Source organism: Schistocerca gregaria, chromosome 4 (assembly GCF_023897955.1).
Source record: "Schistocerca gregaria isolate iqSchGreg1 chromosome 4, iqSchGreg1.2, whole genome shotgun sequence".
NCBI lineage: Eukaryota > Metazoa > Arthropoda > Insecta > Orthoptera > Acrididae > Schistocerca > Schistocerca gregaria.
In genome coordinates, this window is record NC_064923.1 from 327,723,216 (window position 1) to 327,735,885 (window position 12,670).

At 42.2% G+C, this 12,670-nt stretch overlaps 1 protein-coding gene across 7 annotated transcripts in view; it reads right to left on the reverse strand.

Moving 5' to 3' along the window:
• LOC126365743 (uncharacterized) overlaps window positions 1–12,670 on the reverse strand; it is a 507,155-nt gene that overhangs the window by 280,876 nt on the left and 213,609 nt on the right. Inside the window, exon 1 of one of the 7 annotated variants that reach the window (XM_050008198.1) lies at window positions 5,052–5,256. The exons of the other annotated variants lie outside the window; for them this stretch is intronic. The gene's annotated coding sequence lies outside the window, so the exon portion shown is untranslated. Of the gene's footprint in view, window positions 1–5,051; window positions 5,257–12,670 lie in introns of those variants that run through there. 7 annotated transcript variants of the gene reach the window in all.

Consider the following 12,670-nt stretch of genomic DNA (forward strand, 5'->3'; position numbering starts at 1 on the left):
AAACACCAGTGTGTAAAGTATACTTTTTATTTACTACAGTAATATATAAGGCAAGCTCGTACAATACGTTACTTTAGAAACACCTAACTACACCTCCAAAGAAGTCAGGCGCTGACGGGTTGATTATCACCGAACCATCAGTTTACGGAGTCATGGTTGCAAGATATTGACACGTATTATTTACATTATAATGGAAAAACTGGTAGAACACGACCTTAGGGAAATTCCGAGGCAATTTTGACACAATGGCTTACCTTAGGGTATAGGTTGAAGAAGAGCGAGTCTAATTTTATAGCATTTGTAGGTTTGGAGAGATGCTTTTGACAATGTTGGCTGGACTAATTTATACAAAATTTTGGAAGTAGCAGGTATAAAATACAGGGAACAAAATGTTATGTACAACTTGTACAGAAACAGGAGTGCAGTTGTAAGGATTGAGCATATAAAAGGGAAACAGTAGTTGAGAACTTACTGAGACGGGGTGTAGTCCCAGAGGTTATTCAATCTGTACATTGAGCAAGCAGTAAAGGAAATCAATTAGAAATTTGGAAAAGGAATTAAAGTTCAGGGAGAAGAAATCAGAACTTTGTGGTTTGCTGATTACATTTTAATTCCTTCAAATGTCAAAGGGCCTGCAAGATCAATTGAACGAAAGGAATTACAAAGCGAATATCAGCAAAACTAAAACAAGGAAAATGGAATGTAGTGTAAGCAAAATAACTGGCGATGGCCCAAGCACAGATGGTACAAAACGCAGACTGGCAATAGCAAGGAAGGATCCTTTGAAAAAGAGAAATTTGTTAACGTCTAATATAAATTTAAGTCATTGCTGAAGGTTTCAGTCTGGAGTTTAGCCTTGTGCGGAAGTGAAGAAGAGAAGAAGAGAAGAGAAGATTTCGAAATGTTGTGTTACGAAAGAATGCTGAGCCCTCCAGGTTACCTTTGTCCATGCCTGTTAGGGGTGTCAAACACTATTTTGAAGATGTCTGTGGTACATTATGTTTAATAGTGGAGATGATTCGCTTCTAAAATCTGTATAGAACATGGGAATGCTTGCGTCTATCAGCTCCATAGAAGGCGTGAAGACAAAAAGTAATCAGAGCAAATACAGGGGTCCAGAGTAAGTCTAAAATAGGCGTGGTAAGAAATCAAACAATGCGAAACAGCCTGCAGATCAAGCCACAAAAAGAAACTATGGAGAGTAACAGGCGTAACTGGTTTGGCCACATTACAAGAATGGGACCAGAAATATTTCCGAGAAGAGCCCTAGAATAGACAGAATCTGGACCAAGACCAATGAAGACCACGAACAAGGTGAAGTGACCACGATGATGTGAACGTACGGGGAGTACGAAGGGGGGAAATGCTAAACGATAGTGAGAGGAAAGAGGAGCTTGGAAGAGGCTCCGTGGACGATCTGATAAATGTTTCCGGGAGGAGGAAGAGGAGGAGGGCATACAGGAAATCATTATGCCTATCCGGCATCTATGTATGGATCAGGGAGCAAACGACTATATGTTGTATGACAAAATATACTGCTGGTCACTGAAACCACTGCAAACAAAGAAATTTTACTTATTGTGTGTATATAGTACAGTAGGAAGGAATCCATTAAATTTATAGGTGATTCAGGGGTATAGATGATGAGAAATGTAGTACATAGAGGTGCTGCCTATGGCAGCAACAGTAGCTCTAACCCAGATGGACAGAGTCGAACTGAGCATGGATGATATGCAATTCCATTCTGCTTCAACTCTGTTGTAGTGTTCATCACTTGCAGTGGCTGGTGAGTGGTGAGTTGGGAGTTGCTAGGCTCTCTGCAATCCATGACGAGATGTTTTCAAGGGGTGAGAGATCTGTAGAACGTGCTTGCCAGGACAACAGTCGAACGAACACACTATCGAGAGGTAGGTCAGGACATCAAGGAATGCGTGCGGTCTTGTTGAAAAATACCACGAGATCTCAACCTCGAAAACAGGGCACATCATTTGGTGTTAACACGACAGAAAAGTTACACCTACCGTTCAAATTAACAAGTAAGCGTATTGAAGGTGATCGTGTTGTACATTCCATACCATCATGATAGGTTCTGGATCTGTATGACGACGATAGTTTTCTTCGGATCCTGCAAACATGGATATATCGACCGTGATGCTCGTCTGAAGGGATAACAAGGTGATAATCCTGTATCTAATGTGGTGCGCCTGTGTTTGTTGCGGCGTCAAGGGAAGCTGTAGCAACGCTCGCCATGCTTATATTGCACACGTTGTCACACTGTGTAGGTCTTTCCTGACTCACTGTGACATGGTCGTGCGTACCTGGACGTGCGGGCGAACAGTATGGCAACTCAGCCACTAGTCGAGCAAGGCAGCAGAGACCCTGTATGGCGCTGAATATCGCCCTCGTGACAGTCTTGGTATCCCGACCAATGGGAACAGCAGTATCGCGAAACGATAAACTGGGGTCTTCACAGGACATTATCACGGTGTTGCCGAAATACAGCACCTGCTGGTAGACGTTTCCCCTCCTCACACGAGGCATAACACTCATACTCAATTTATGAATGAAAAACATACTGCGTAAATTTTCCTACTTACCTTTTGCGGATGCACTAAAATATTAACCATTTGAATATTCAATTATGTCTCATTTCACACCAGTCTGACATTTGTTGCTTGCCACATTAATGACGTTGCAATTTTAACGGCCAGCAGTGTGAACAGCCACCCATGTTCTAGAGACGCTCAGAGTACACACATAGATGAACATGTGACTAACGTGTCAGACGACATCTAGTAACACCTACATTTACGCATACATACCCACTCTGCAGGCCACCGTACGGTGCGTGACGGAGGGTACGCTGTACCATTAGTAGTTGTTTCCTTTCCTGTTCCACTCGCAGTTAGAGCGAGGAAAATGTGACTGTGTGCCTCTCTATGAGCCCTAATTTCCCGTATCTTATCTTCGTGGCCCTAAAGAGAAATTCACGTTGGCCGCAGTAGCATCGTTCAGCAGTCAGTTTCAAATGGAGGTTCTTTAAATTTTATCAATAGACGGCTTCCCTCCGGGGATTCCCATTTGAGTTCCCGTAGCATCTCCATAACACTTGCGTGTTGTTCGAACCCACCAGTGACAAATCTAGCAGGCCGCATATGAATTGCTTCGCTGTCTTCCTTTTCCGGCCTGGAGCTGATCCCAAACAGTTGAGCAGTACTCAGCAATAGATGGCACTAGCAAGCTATACTGGTTTCCTTTATAGATTAACCACACTTCCCTAAAATTCTCCCAATGAACTGAAATCTACTATCCGCCTTTGCTACCACAATTCTCACATGCTCGTCCCATTTAATATCTCTTTGCAACGTTACGCCCAGATATTTAAACGACGTGACTGTTTCAAGCACCATGCGGTTCTAGGCGCTTCAGTCTGGAACCGCGCGACCGCTACGGTCGCAGGTTCGAATCCTGCCTCTGGCATGGATGTGTGTGATGTCCGTAGGTTAGTTAGGTTTTAGTAGTTCTAAGTTCTAGGGAACTGATGACTTCAGATGTTAAGTCCCATAGTGCTCAGAGCCATTTGAACCATTTTTGTGTCAAGCAGGTCACTACTATTGCTGTATCCGAACATTACGGGTTTGTTTTTCATACACATCAGTATTAACTTGTTTCTACTTTTACAGCCAGATACCCTTCACCACACGAACTAGAAACTTTATTTAAGTCATCGTCTAAGATCCTACAGTCAGTCGTCTTCGACATCTTCCGGTACACCACAGCATAATCAGCAAGCAACCGCAAATTGCTGCTCATTCTGTCTGCCAGCTCACCAAAGAACATAATAACAGCCCTATCAAACTTTTCCGGGGCGCTCCTGACGATACCCTTGTCTCTGATGAACACTCAAAAATGGTTCTAATCGCTCTGAGCACTATGGGACTTAACATCTGTGGTCATCAGTCCCCTAGAACTTAGAACTACTAAAACCTAACTGACCTAAGGACATCACACACATCCATGCCCGAGGCAGGATTCGAACCTGCGACCGTGGCGGTTTCGCGGCTCCAGACTGAAGCGCCTAGAAGCGCTCTGCCACACTGGCCGGCTCTGATGAACACTCACCGTCGAGGATAACGTACGGAGTTCTACTAGTTAAAAAGTACTCCAGCTAGTCATGTATCTGGGAATATTCTGTATGCTTGTACCTTCGTTAACAGTCTGCAGTGGGGTTGCGTGTCAAATGCTTTTCAGAAATCTAGGAATATAGAATCCACCTGTTTCCGTACATCCGTAGTCCGCAGTATATAATGCGAGTAAAGGGCAAATTGAGTTTCACACGATCCATGCTTTCGAAAACCATGCTGGTTCATGGACATAAGCTTCTAGGTCTCTTGAAGATTTATTATATTCGAACTCAGAATATGTTCTAAAATTCTGAAGCAAATGAATGTTAGGGTTGTCGTAATTTTGCGATTCCCTTCTTTAAACCTTCTCATATACAGGAGTCACCTGTGCTTTTTTCTAGTCGCTTGGGAGTTTGCGCTGGGCGAGAAATTCGCCATAAACGCAAGATAGATAAGGAGCCAGTGCCATGGAATACTCTTTGTAAAACTGAAATAGGATTCCATCCCGACCCTGTGACTAACATATGTTCAACTCTCAGAAATTTCTATACGCCACAGGCACTAAACATACGGGACTCTGCGCAATGGTCACTACCCAAGTACGCCGGTATCTCGTGTTTTGTCGGCATGACTGATTAGTCGTATGTTTTCGGATGTTCATCAGAGTCGTTTATTCAGTTTCACTCACAATTTTTTGACGACCGGCGTAGTCGTTTTCTTAGGTGCTGCACATTGAGCTGTTGTGAATTCTGGCTGGAGTCTTGGAAGCGAGAACATAAAACAGCAAATTCGCAGTACTTGATGATGATTGGGTCAGTCGTCGAAATATTTTCTATTAACTGAAATAAATAACTCGGCTGAAGACCCGATTTACTCGAGTGACACAGAATGATTTACTGGCGCCTTGCGAATCTTCTTCACACTTACTGAACTGCAGTCTGTCGGTGGTCAGTAGTCGGCTGACTTGTGCACTGTGCTGCCGCAACTCCGGGTGAACGACTGGGTGGGCGTTCGCGATAGCGGTGGCCGTCCCCCCCCCCTCACGCCATTGTGTCACGGGCACTCTGCCTTGTAACGCGACTCACGTCTACAGGCGCTGTTGAACCCCCACACAGCTACGCGACCTTTGTGTAGCGGTCGTTTCCGCCAACACCTTGCCCATTGCTCCACAGCTTACGACATCGCCGCTGAAAATTTACGACGTTAATCCGACCAGGTACCATTCGGGCTTTTTTCCTGTTCGGTTCCACAGGCTCTAAAAATATTGCAATGGATAAAACCCTCATATCCTAACTACGCTTCTTTATTCGTAAGTTAATTATTTCGTCAGGACTAGCTGGTTTCGGTCTTGTTGCCATTTTCAATGTCTACACAATTCCATTACACAGACGAATGGAATCTGTATAGTGAACATGTCCGAAAAAAGACACACCATATCCATGTAAATATATAGTTCTGGCGATACCAGCCTCCTCCTCCTGTGCGGATCCACACCTATTCCCCGAACTCTTGCAGTACTTGGAAGAATGTCTTCCACGAGCAAAGGGTGTGTTGGGATGGGACACTACGAATGTGGTGTGTGGACATACAAGGTGAGGATGTGAGTCTCGCGGACCCTCGGTGGCTCAGATGGATAGAGCGTCTGCCATGTAAGCAGGAGATCCCGGGTTCTAGTCCCGGTCGGGGCACACATTTTCACCTGTCTTCGTTGATCTATATCAACTCCCGTGCGCAGCTGACGGTATTAATATAATTATAATTTCGTTCTAGACGGCTGCAGGTCATCAATGGTGTCTGTTCTTTTGGACATGTCCGAAAGAACAGACACCATATCCATATAAATATATCCACATAAATGTATAGTGAACTCGCCCGTGAATTCCAATTTCGTATTTAGAAGCACACAGATAAGAACGGTTTGTTCCGCTGCAGAAAATTTCGCCTGCAAGTGACATGCAACATTTATGAAGTGGACAAAAGGCCAAAATTAACTCTAGACACTAAAGCGGCCTTGGTGGAAGAAGATTTTATCTGTCCACGAACGGTTTTTCTTTCTCCTACATTTTCGTTTAATTCATTTCGGAAAATTAGCAAAGGAAGAGGGACTTTATCTCACAAAACGTTAAAAATCAAGCTGACTGATTATAAATGAGTAGGCTGACCGCAGAATCGGCAAGGAAGGGAATTTGTAGAAAACGCTAGCTAGAAGAAGAGACAGGATGTTAGGACATCAAGGAAAAACAATCGTGGTACTAGAACGAACGGTAAGGAGGAAAAATTGTAGGGGAAGACAGATAATAAAGAATATTAGACGTAAGTACCATTCTGAGACAAAGAGATCGGTATAGAGCAAGAACTCCTCGGGGACCGTATCACCATTCAGGAGACTGATGGCTGTATCTTCAGCGACCACATTGTGGGACGGATGTCATATACTCCCTATCTGAAACCAATTATGGTATTTAAAAAGAGACGAAAGCAAAAAATGATTTGTTGGTCGATAATTTATTACATGTTTGCTATCGTTGCAACTGTACTGTCCCCATCACGTGACGATACAGTTGCAACGTTAGCAACTTATCGACCAACAAATCATTTTTTTCTTTCTTCTCTTTTAAATACCATAATCGGTTTCAGTTAGGAAGTATATGACATCTTATCGACAATGTGGTCGCTGAAGACATAACAAATGCGCATAAAACAAGGATCGGGCAGAAAACTTGGCCCGACTCCAAAGGAGCCATTTCGCAGTCGTCTTCGGTACGCAAGATAATAAGTATGAAAGGTTGGCAGGGATTTGCCCTGTTTACTTCCGAATACGAAACCATTATCCGCCTTGGTGGTAATCCCTGATCTGCACAGACATAATACAGGAGTTTTAAATGCTGGCGTGTACTGTTTTAAGTCCACGTAATTTTCTGTCATGACAATCGGGCAGGTAGGTTAGAAAATTTAAAAAGGGAAATGGATAGGTTAAAGTTAGATATAGTGGGAATTAGTGAAGTTCGGTGGCAGGAGGGATTATGATGAGGTGAATACAGGGTCATAAATACAAAATCTAATAGGGGTAATGCAGGAGTAGGTATAATAGTGAATAAAAAAATAGGAGTGCGGGTAAGCCACTACAAACAGCATAGTGAACACATTACTGTGGTCAAGGTAGACACGAAGCCCACGCCAACCACAGTAGTACAAGTTTATATGCCAACTAGCTCCGCAGATGACGAAGAGATTGATGAAATTTATGGTGAGATAATAAAAATTATTCAGATAATGAAGGGAGACGAAAATTTAATTGTCATGGGTGACTGGAATTCGATACTAGGAAAAGGGAGAGAAGTAAACGTAGTGGGTGAATATGGACTGGGGTTAAGAAATGAAAGAGGAAGCCGCCTGGTAGATTTTGCACAGAGCATAACTTAATCATAGCTAACACTTGGTTCAAGAATCGTAATAGAAGGTTGTATACATGGAAGAAGCCTTGAGATAGATTATATAATGGTAAGACAGAGATTCAGGAGCCAGGTTTTAAATTGTAAGACATTTCCAGGGGCAGATGTGGACTCTGACCACAATCTATTGGTTATGAACTGTAGATGAAAACCGAAGAAACTGCAAAAAGGTGGGAATTTAAGGAGATGGGACCTGGATAAACTGACTAAACTACAGGTTGTACAGAGTTTCAGGGAGAGCGTAAGGGAACAATTGAAAGGAATGGGGGAATGACACACAGTAAGAAGAATGGGTGGATTTGAGAGATGAAATAGTGAAGGCAGCAGAGGAACAAGTAAGTAAAAAGACGAGGGCTAGTAGAAATCCTTGGGTAACAGAAGAAATATTGAATTTATTTGATGAAAGGAGAAAACATAAAAATGCAGTAAATGAAGCAGGCAAAAAGGACTACAAACGTCTCAAAAATGAGATCGACAGGAAGTGCAAAATGGCTAAACAGGGATGGCTAGAGGACAAATGTAAAGATGGAGAGGCATATCTCACTAGGGGTAAGATAGATACTGCCTACAGGAAAATTGAAGAGACCTTTGGAGAAAGGAGAACCACTTACATGAATATCAAGAGCTCAGACGGAAACCCAGTTCAAAGCAAAGAAGGGAAAGCAGAAAGGTGGAAGGAGTATATGGATGGACTGTACAAGGGTGATGTTTTGAGGACAATATTAGGGAGCGCTGAAAGACCTAAGCCGAAACAAGACCCGGGAGTAGACAACATTCCATTAGAACTACTGATAGCCTTGGGAGAGCCAGCCCTGACAAAACTCTACCATCTGGCGAGCAAGGTGTATGAGGCAGGCGAAATACCCTACGACTTCAAGAAGAATATAATAATTGCAATCCGAAAGAAAGGTGTTGACAGATGTGAAAATTACCGAACTATCAGTTTAATAAGCCACGGCTGCAAAATACTAACACGAATTCTTTACAGACGAATGGAAAAACTGGTAGAAGCCGACCTCGGGGAAGATCAGTTTGGATTCCGTAGAAATGTTGGAACACGTGAGGCAGTACTGACCCTACGACTTATCTTAGAAAACAGATTAAGGAAAGGCAAACCTACGTTTCTAGCATTTGTAGACTTAGAGAAAGCTTTTGACAATTTTGACTGGAATACTCTCTTTCAAATTCTGAAGGTGGCAGGGGTAAAATACAGAAAGCGAAAGGCTATTTACAATTTGTACAGAAACCAGATGGCAGTTTTAAGAGTCGAGGGACAAGAAAGGGAAGCAGTGGTTGGGAAGAGAGTGAGACAGGGTTGTAGTCTCCCCGGTGTTATTCAATCTGTATATTGAGCAAGCAGTGAAGGAAATAAAAGAAAAATTCGGAGTAGGAATTAAAATCGACGGAGAATAAATAAAAACTGAGGTTCACCGATGACATTGTAATTCTGTCAGGGACAGCAGAAGACCTGGAAGAGCAGCTGAGCGGAATGGACAGGGTCTTGGAAGGACGATATTAGATGAACATTAACAAAAGCAAAACGAGGATAATGGAATGTAGTCGAATTAAGTCGGGTGATGCTGAGGTAATTAGATTAGGAAATGAGACACTTAAAGTAGTAAAGGAGTTTTGCTATTTGGGGAGCAAAATAACTGATGATGGCCGAAGTAGATAGTATATAAAATGTAGACTGGCAATGGCAAGGAAAGCGTTTCCGAAGAAGAGAAATTGTTAACATCGAGTACAGATTTAAGTGTTAGGAAGTCATTTCTGAAAGTATTTGTATGGAGTGTAGCCATGTATGGAAGTGAAACATGGACGATAAATAGTTTGGAAAAGAAGAGAATAGAAGCTTTCGAAATGTGGTGCTACAGAAGAATGCTGAAGATTAGATGGGTAGATCACATAACTAATGAGGAAGTATTGAATAGGATTGGGGAGAAGAGAAGTTTGTGCACAACTTAACCAGGAGGAGGGATCGGTTGGTAGGACATGTTCTGAGGCATTAAGGGATCACCAGTTTAGTATTGGAGGGCATGGAGGGTAAAAATCGCAGAGGGATACCAAGAGATGAATACACTAAGCAGATTCAGAAAGATGTAGGTTGCAGTAGGTGGTGGTGGTGGGTAGTGTGTAACGTCCCGTCGACAACGAGGTCATTAGAGACGGAGCGCAAGTTCGGCCGTGCCCTTTCAAAGGAACCATTCCGGCATTTACCTGTAACGATTTAGGGAAATCACGGAAAACCTAAATCAGGATGACCGGAGACGGGATTGAACCGTCGTCCTCCCGAATGCGAGTCCAGTGTGCTAACCACTGCGCCACCTCGCTCGGTTGGTTGCAGTAGGTACTGGGAGATGAAGCTTGCACAGGATAGAGTAGCATGCAGAGCTGCATCAAACCAGTCTCTGGACTGAAGACCACAACAACAACAACAACAACAACAACAACATGACAAATAATGATATTTGGAATGTCAGAATGTGTATTCGGCTAGATATTTACAAGACAACGTGACTTTCATAACCTCTCACCAAGAGATCACATCTTTCCCTCATTCACTCTTTGCTCTTTTTATTTAAGGGAGACAATATTACTTGTCACATGACGCCTGTTAAGTCTTATTCGCAGCACATACAGAAGCGGCCCACAATAACATAAACATCGTGATATAAACATATTATTGGTGGAGCTTGCTTTATATCATACTAGCTACAGAGCCCGGCATTGCCTGCGACGTTTAATATCTGCCACGCAAATTGATTGTCCCTGTGCCTTGTTGATATTCATAGCGAATGCAAGTCGTTTGGGAACCTGCGATCGCTTTAAATCTAAGGACATGTCTGAATCACTCGGTGTCAATGGAATGCAACGAATGCATACGGCTTCACCTGCGGCATTCATATAATTCAGGTTCTAGACTTTCGGTTCTGACATCGGAAACAAATCGTTCAATGACTTCGGTTTATAGAGAGAATTATAGGAAAGTATGGTTCATCTATAAAAGAGACGGCATATAGGACGCTATTGCAACCTATGCTTGAGTACTGCTAGAGTGTTTGGGACCCGTACCAGGTCCATTAATTCAGATACGGGCTGCTAGATTTGTTTCTGGTAGATTGGAATAACACGAAGGTCTTTACGGAGAAGCTTCGGGAACTCAAATGGGAATCCCTGGATGAAAGGCGACGTTCTTGTTGAGGAAGACAATTGAGAAAATTTAGAGAATCGGCATGTGAAGCTGACTGTCTAACGATTCTATTGCCTCCAACATACACTGCGCGTAGGAACACGAAGATAAGATACGAGAAATTAGGGCTCATATGGAACCATATAGACAGTAGGGTTTCTCTCTTTCTATTTGCGAATGGAATAGGAAAGGAAATGACTAATGACTAGTAGAGGTAGAGGGTCCTCCGCTACGCGCCGTATGGTGCTTTGTGGAGTATCTATGCAGGTGTAGATGTAGAGTTATATGTGTGGTAACAATGTACCTCCTTTAAACGCAATGACACCTGAGGTAAATCGTCCAAGAACTTTTAAAACATTCTGATAATCTTTCCCCTTTGTATATTACATACATGTATGTTTCAACTCAGGTTTTAAATATTATGTAGATAGTGATCTTTCTCTTGTCTTGAAGGTAAAGTGAGTAAAATTTAAAAAAAAAATTGTGAGCGTTTAGTAGACCTGCGAGTTTGAAGGCTAGAGTGTGCTACTGAGATTCAAGTCAGAATTTATTATTGCACCAGAGATATTGATCGCGTAACTACTAGTTGTGTCTCGAGCTGCCATATCTAATGCCATCCCAGTACAATACGCAGAGTTCAAAGGTAAATTCCATCCTTTAAACAACAGCGACAAAAAAAATAAACTTTCTGACTTCGTAGATAAGTGTATGCGCCAACAAACAGTAAGAAACCCGTGAGTTCAGAGCTTTCTAAGCGTCCAGCAGAGCTAACAATGGCAATACGACGAAAACTGCATAAACAATCCGACATGGTGGCGTCCATATTGGTAACTCTTTTATATAATAGATGAACACAAAACGATGCTTTGGTGGTTATAGAAACCACAAAACCTGGTCCTTCGGTCATTACAAACATGTAATGTCATCCAACCAACCTACTGCCAGTTTTCCGTATTGTACGAAGTGTTTATGTATAGGAAGTGGCTGTCGTATTGATTCCAGTGGCTCTGAAGGTCACACTGAAAACAATAGTCATTGTTGAGTTTTACGAAACTATATTAGGTGACCAGTTCAGTCAACAGTGCCAATAGTGCTTCCTGCGGGTAATTACTTGTTTCAACATGGTAATGCGCTCTCTAAAATGACAAGAAATGTCCACAATTGGTTAGTACTAATGTGATGAAATGACTGGATGTATTATCAAAACTTTTTTGTATATTATATTAGAAAAACGAAGAGAGATATCATTTTCCACATCTTTTAAGAGATTACAACAAGCTTCTTTGCGGGATTAGGTACAGAGTAAGACTGATACATTAAGAGGTAGAGCGAGATAGTGTACAGCAATCGTCTTTTAAAAGGTTGTGGTTTAAATAACCGCCTGTTCAAACGAAATTAGATTATCTGTGGTTCCGTTGTGATTAACGCGAATTTCTGAATGCTTCCTGCAAGAAACACACCCTTCTTCCCCAATCGTTGTGCTATGCAATTGTGTACTCCACCTCTAACCGCAGATGATGTTAAAATTCTAATCGGCCTTCTTTCTCACTAGTTTTGAATAGAAAGAGAATCGTCGAATCCAAACTTCGCCGTTGAATTTATAAATAATGTTTCAAATTCAAGTAATTACAACAGCATATTTTGCGAACTCGTGTTTCGTTAACTTGTTCTGAGATCTTTCCTAAGAAATTTGTTATCTGGAACCCGCGGTCACACGTGGTCAGTCATATTAGAATTTTGTATCGTCTCTAGAGCTGCTCTCTGTTTACTTTTGTATTTGTATTGCACTGAAAATAACCGCGAGACAGATGAACTGTCGACTGTGTCGCTTGCTTGAATATAAACTTTTTTAAGTCACTCGCATTTTTTAGTTGTCAACAACTATAATGACCATTTCATTCTTC